This window comes from Neoarius graeffei, chromosome 10 (assembly GCF_027579695.1).
Source record: "Neoarius graeffei isolate fNeoGra1 chromosome 10, fNeoGra1.pri, whole genome shotgun sequence".
In the NCBI taxonomy this organism is placed as follows: Eukaryota; Metazoa; Chordata; class Actinopteri; order Siluriformes; family Ariidae; genus Neoarius; species Neoarius graeffei.
Window position 1 is genome coordinate 3,274,019 of NC_083578.1, and position 7,675 is coordinate 3,281,693.

The window sequence follows — 7,675 nt, forward strand, 5'->3', positions numbered from 1 at the left end:
TAACAATTGTTTACTATGGTGTCAATCTTCAGATTTAACTTATTAAATTTAGGTTTGTAAAAGAAGCTGAGAATTGGTCATCTTCTGAAAATTGCTGAGAAATCTGTTAAATGAAAAAAAAGGGCAAGATCCCAATTTGCTGCATACACTCAAACAAAAGGAAAGCTTTTTGAATTTTTTAAATCTTAATTCAATTGCATACACTGGCTCCACATGAATAAATTACATCACATTAAAGGAAAGCTCTAGGATTTTTTTAACCTGGGCTCTATTTTCCCATCACTTTGGGTCAAAAATATTTAATAGGAACAAAAAGATTAAAATTAGTCTTGTATTAAAGTTAGAACGCTCAACTGCAAATGGCTATACAATGTAGTTCTATGGCGCAATCATCCACATCAAATTAAACAGCTTTTTTTGGCCACTGACAGACTCATAATGTTATAATAATTGTCTGACAACATAGAAAGGATCCCTACAGAGATACACCTGTGTCTGTTTACCTCAATATCTCTAAAGAAACTGTAGAAAATTACTATTTCTAGAGCCATTGTTTTACCTTTCTCTTCTTCCAGTCTGTGACAAAGTGCCCCAATCAGTGCCTGTAGACGATTATTGCACTGGGGCTGTTTACTCTGGCTCAAATAAATAGGGATGCTCAACAAATTCAAATGCCTCATCCATATTGTCATAAACAAATAAATATTCAGGCATTCAGGAAATAGACTTCATGAATTCTCTTCATGAATGACTTCTCCTTTTGTAAACATCAGAAAACAACTCCCATGTGATAAACACTTACAGGCACTGAATGGGGCACTGTGTCAGAGACTGGAAGAAGAGGAAGGTAAAACAATGGCTCTAGAAATGATCATTTTATATACCACAAAGCCCAAGAAGGAGATTGGGGTGACATGGAACTGCAAGCTCTCCAGCTTGATATACAAGTGGTTCTACAGGAGTCACTGAAGGACCTGGTGTACATGAACAATGGGGCTTGGACTTAGAAGCTGCAGGAAATTTCACTGACTCTGACCTAGTGGTAGCCATATTTCTTCCCCTTCATACACTAGAAAATCTTAGTCTAAGCCTTAAACGTCCAATCCCTTGCTGCTGGTAAAGTAACCCTCTAAAATGGCCCCAATTATTTGTGGCTTGAATGCCACAACTTTCAGAATGATTGGTCAACTCACTCCATCTCTGTTTGGTGATCTCAGTGTCAGGGATCCTGCATCAGTAAGGGTAGCTCCAACCATCCTCGGACTGGTACTATTTTCAACTTTTATAGGGAAAAAAGCTGGGGGCCTTCACCCCATATTGATTACAGAGGCCTAAATAAGACCATGGTTAAGGATGAACACCGCCTTCCTTTTATGGCATCAGCCTTTGAGTCACTGCAGGAAGCTTTGATTGGATTTTTCTACACAGCACCTACAGTCTTATCCAGAAGCGAGGCAGATGGAAGACCATTTCCATTATACTCTCTGGGCACTATGAATACATTAAAATAGTCACTAATTGGCCACATAAAATAGTCATTAATTGGTGTTGAAAACACTGTGCCAGTCAGGAAGGTACGGTGTTTTCCCAACAATAAACCCTGGGTGACCTCTGAACTAAAAGCCCTATTAAACGAGAAGAAGAGGGTTTTTAAATCTGGCAACAAGGAGGACATGAGGAGAGTGCAGAGGGAGCTGAAGAGGGGGATAAGGAGAGGCAAGGACAGCTACAGGAGGAAGCTGGAGGAGCACCTCAAGGGGAGCAATACCAGAGAGGTACGGTATGGAGAGGCCTGAAAACCGTCTCTGGCCACACAAAGAACAGTGGGAGGGGCCCTGTATCTGGGGGCCAGGACTGGGCAAATGAGTTGAATCTCTTTTTTTCAACAGATTTGACTGTGCCACCCCACCCTCCCCCACTCACCATAGTCCTGACCTGTCTGTGTTATCACTCTACCACCCCCCCTCCCCTCATAGTACCTCTGACACCAACAGCTCCCTCCTCACACCACATCACCCCCCCTCCGCTCCCTGCCAGACCAATCCACACACCTCACCCCCGACCTCACTCTACAGGAGTCACACCTCGGCCACACCCCTCGCCTCTCCATAACAGCTGATCAGGTGTTGAAGGAGCTGAGGAGGATCAAGACGAGGAAAGCTGCTGGCCCTGATGGTATCAACTCCAGACTGCTTAAGGACTGTGCAAATCAGCTCTGTGGGATTCTTCTGTACATTTTCAACCTGAGCCTCAGTCTGGAGAAAGTTCCACTTCTGTGGAAAACATCATGTGTGGTTCCAGTTCCCAAGACTGCGCACCCTAGGGAGCCCAACCACTTTCGGCCAGTAGCTTTAATGTCTCACCTCATGAAGATCATGGAGAGGATTGTTCTCTCCCACCTCTGACACCTGGTGAACAGTGAGATGGACCCCCTGCAGTTCGCATATCGACCGGGCATTGGTGTGGATGACGCTGTCATTTACCTGCTACACCGGTCACTGTTGCACCTGGAGGGCACTGGGAGCACTGTGAGAATCATGTTCTTTGACTTCTCCAGTGCTTTCAACACAATCCAGCCATCACTGCTTAGGGGGAAGCTGGAAGGAGCTGGTGTCAACTGCCACCTGGCTGCATGGATCATCGACTACCTCATTAACAGACCACAGTATGTGACGCTCTGCGACTGTGTGTCTGATGTGGTAGTCTGCAGCACGGGGGCTCCACAGGGTACAGTGCTCTCTCCTTTCCTCTTTACACTTTACACATCTGACTTCAGCTACAACACGGACAGCTGCCACCTCCAGAAGTTCTCTGATGATACAGCCATTGTTGGACGTGTGTCAGAGAGGGACGATTTGGAGTACAGAGAGGTCATCATGAACTTTGTCGCCTGGTGCGAACTGAACCACCTGCGCATCAACGCCAGCAAGACAAAGGAGGTGGTGATCGATTTCATAAGGACGGTTTCCCAAATTGCACCAGTGAACATCCAGGGTTTGGACATCGAGATTGTGGATGAGTACAAATACCTGGGTGTTCACCTCAACAACAAACTGGACTGGACTAACAACACAGATGCCCTGTACAAGAAGGGCCAAAGTCATGTCCACCTCTTGAGAAGACTGAGGTCTTTTGGTGTGTGCAGGACACTGCTTAGGACTTTTTATGACTCTGTGGTAGCATCAGCGATTTTCTACGCTGTGGTCTGCTGGGGCTGTGGAAGTTCAGAGAGGGACAGGAAGAAACTTAATAAACTGGTCAGAAGGGCTGGCTCAGTCTTGGACTGTCCTCTGGACTCCATTGAGGTGGTGGGTGAGAGGAGGATGTTAGCCAAGCTGACCTCTATCATGGATAACCCCTCTCACCCCCTACATGAGGCTGTGGGGGCTTTAAGCAGCTCTTTTAGTAGTAGACTGCTACACCTACAGCGTAAGAAGGAGAGATACCGCAGGTCATTCATACCTGCTGCTGTCAGGCTGTAGAACACCCACAACTTGTAACGTAGCACCAATAACCTGTTTGTCGTTTAATTTGCACTACTTCACCACTACTACCTCTGCCATCTCTCATCGATGCAATTATTATGTGCAATAATATAGGCCCTAAACTATTTTTATGCATATATATATATATGTGTGTGTGTGTGTGTGTGTGTGTGTGTGTGTGTGTGTGTGTGTGTATATGTATATATGTATATATGTGTGTATATATATACAGAGTCTACCTGTAATGTGCAATTTTTCCGAGCCTCTCAATAAGGCAATTTTTCTATACTTTTTCAAGGTAGATAATGCAAATAGCCCTCTGTATTTAATCCTTCGTTTGTCTAATTTTTATTTCAGTTTTATTTGTTATCTGTTTGACATTTTCTTGCTACCGTAACACGTGAATTTCCCCGATGTGGGATGAATAAAGTGAATCTAATCTAATCTAACTTCAGTAAAGTTGGTACAAAGCTTCTTTGGCTTTGCTAATTTCTTCTGACACTTTGTCTGGAATTTTAGCTTGGTCATGGTGCCTCTTACTTCCTCTTACTACGTAGGAAGACAGAAGACAAGTTCCACTAGCAAAGGTTTTCTGACAGCTCTTCTGTCAGTCTGTCCTTGTGCTTCATCCAAAATCCAATGGCCAGACTGAGAAAGATAATCAAATATCGAGAAATATAGGTTAAAATAAAAAGTTTATCATAAAACCAATGTCTGGTCAATATCAGCTCAATTGTGTGCATGTTTGGACAGACAGTAACTTTTGTCCAACAAACACAGGAAATTATCAGAAAAAATTTAAACCGAACACCTGTGGTAATTTGTTCGACAGGTAAAAAGTAGCCATCATAGTGACTCATGATGTTTAATATAAAATTCTTGAGCACTGAAAATTCTAACTGAGTTTCGATGGTTTATGATTTTGAACTTGTTAGAATTTCAAGACTGTTGCACTTAAAAAAAGCCCCAAAAATGAATAACAAGAGGAGCATTTTGGATATGACAAAATCTATTTTATGTTCAAAAAGTGACTATATTTTCATGTTAACCCACACATTAGAAAAGATATGTATCAAACCTGAGCAAAATGTGGATGGTGCCCTAAGAATGATTAAGTGTAGAACTGTGCTCTAATGTCTGCTCATACGTTTTTCAGGACTCAACCTAAATTTGAGTTGGAGAAAGATGAAGAAAGGAACCCATTTGAGTCTGAGAAAGAGGAAGAAAGGAACCTGTCTGAGTCTGATGAGAAGGACAAAATGGATACATCTGAGTCAGAGAAAGAAGGAGAAAGGATCCCATTTGAGTTGGATAAGGAGGATGAAAGGAACCTGTCTGAGTCTTATAAGAAGCAAGGAACAGACCTATCTGATATTGATAAGGAGGAAGGAATGGACCCATCAGACTCCCATAACGAGGAAGGGAGAAACCCAGCTGAGTCCGATAACACAGGAGAAAGTATTGCATCAGAGTCCGATAAGGAGAAAGAAATGGACCTGTCTAAGTCCCAGAAGAAAAAAGAAACCAATCCAACTGAGTCAGATGAGGAAGAAAGCAACCCACCAGAGTTAGAGAAAGAGGAAGAAAAGAACCCATCTGAACTGGATGAAGGAGAAGATATGAACCCATCGGGGTCCAATAAGGAGGAACAAAGAGACCCTTCATTGTCACATAACAAGGAGGAAAAGAACCTGTCTGAGATCAATAAGGAGGAAGAAACGAAACTGCCTCAGACTGATGAGGAAGAAACCAACCCAGCAGAGAAAGAGGAAGAAAGGAACCCATCTGAATCAGAGAAAGAGGAAGAAAGGAACCCTTCTGAGTCACAGAAAGAGGAAGAAAGGAACCCATCTGAATTGGATGAGGAAGACTTGAAACCAACTGAGTCCAATAAAGAGGAACAAAGAGTCCCTTCTTTTTCTGATAATGAGGAAAATAATCTATCTGAGTCCAATAAGGAGGAAGAAACTAAACTGTCACTGTCTGATGAGGAACAAACCAACCCACCAGAGTCAGAGAAAGCGGAAGTAAGGACCCCATCTGAATTTGATGAGGCGAGAGATATCAACCCATCTGAGTCTAATAAGGAGGAACAAAGAGACCCTTCTTTTTCCTATAATGAGGAAAAGATGCTGTCTGAGTCCAATAAGGAGGAAGAAACCAAACTGTCTCAGTTTGATGAGGAAGAAACCACCCCACCAGAGTCAGAGAAAGAAGACGTAAGGACCCCATCTGAATTGGATGAGGAGGAAGATATCAACCCATCTGAGTCCAGGAAGGAGGAAGAAACTAAACTGTTTCAGTTTGATGAGGAAGAAACCAACCCACAAGAGTCAGAGAAAGATGAAGAAAGTAACCTATCTGAGTCAGAGAAAGAGGAAGAAAGGAACCCATCTGAATTGGATGAGGAGGAAGAGGTCAACCAATCTGAGTCCAATAAGGAGGAAAAAAGAGTCCCTACTTTTTCCAATAAAGAGGAAAAGAACCTATCTGAGTCCAATAAGCAGGAAGAAACTAAACTGCCTCAGTTTGATGTGGAAGAAACCAAACCACCAGAGTCAGAGAAAGAGGAAGAAAGGAACACATCTGAATTGGATGAGGAGGAAGAGGTCAACCAATCTGAGTCCAAAAAGGAGGAACAAAGAGACCCTACTTTTTCCTATAATGAGGAAAATAACATATCTGAGTCCAATAAGCAGGAAGAAACTAAACTGCCTCAGTTTGATGAGGAAGAAACCAACTCACCAGAGTCAGAGAATGAGGAAGAAATGAACCCACCAGAGTTAGAGAAAGAGGAAGAAAGGCATCCATCTGAATTGGATGAGGAGGAAGATTTGAAACCAACTGAGTCCAATAAAGAGGAACAAAGAGACCCATCTTTTTTTGATAACGAGGAAAATAACCTGTCTGAGTACAATAAGGATGAAGAAACTACACTGCCACAGTCTGATGAGGAAGAAACCAACCCACCAGAGTCAGAGAAAGAAGATGTAAGGACCCCATCTGAATTGGATGAGGAGGATATCAACCATTATGAGTCCAATAAAGAGGAAGGAACTAATCTGCCTCAGTCTGATGAGGAAGAAAACAACCCACCAGAGTTAGAGAAAGAGGAAGAAATGAACCCACCAGAGTTAGAGAAAGAGGAAGAAAGGAACCCATTTGAATTGGATGAGGAAGAAGATTTGAAACCAACTGAGTCCAATAAAGAGGAACAAAGAGTCCCTTCTTTTTCCGATAATGAGGAAAATAATCTATCTGAGTCCAATAAGGAGGAAGAAACTAAACTGTCACTGTCTGATGAGGAAGAAAGCAACCCACCAGAGTCAGAGAAAGCGGAAGTAAGGACCCCATCTGAATTTGATGAGGCGAGAGATATCAACCCATCTGAGTCTAATAAGGAGGAACAAAGAGACCCTTCTTTTTCCTATAATGAGGAAAAGATGCTGTCTGAGTCCAATAAGGAGGAAGAAACCAAACTGTCTCAGTTTGATGAGGAAGAAACCACCCCACCAGAGTCAGAGAAAGAAGACGTAAGGACCCCATCTGAATTGGATGAGGAGGAAGATATCAACCCATCTGAGTCCAGGAAGGAGGAAGAAACTAAACTGTTTCAGTTTGATAAGGAAGGAACCAACCCACGAGAGTCAGAGAAAGATGAAGAAAGTAACCTATCTGAGTCAGAGAAAGAGGAAGAAAGGAACCCATCTGAATTGGATGAAGAGGAAGAGGTCAACCAATCTGAGTCCAATAAGGAGGAAAAAAGAGTCCCTACTTTTTCCAATAAAGAGGAAAAGAACCTAACTGAGTCCAATAAGCAGGAAGAAACTAAACTGCCTCAGTTTGATGCGGAAGAAACCAACCCACCAGAGTCAGAGAAAGAGGAAGAAAGGAACACATCTGAATTGGATGAGGAGGAAGAGGTCAACCATTCTGAGTCCCATAAGGAGGAACAAAGAGACCCTACTTTTTCCTATAATGAGGAAAATAACATATCTGAGTCCAATAAGCAGGAAGAAACTAAACTGCCTCAGTTTGATGAGGAAGAAACCAACTCACCAGAGTCAGAGAATGAGGAAGAAATGAACCCACCAGAGTTAGAGAAAGAGGAAGAAAGGCATCCATCTGAATTGGATGAAGAGGAAGATTTGAAACCAACTGAGTCCAATAAAGAGGAACAAAGAGACCCT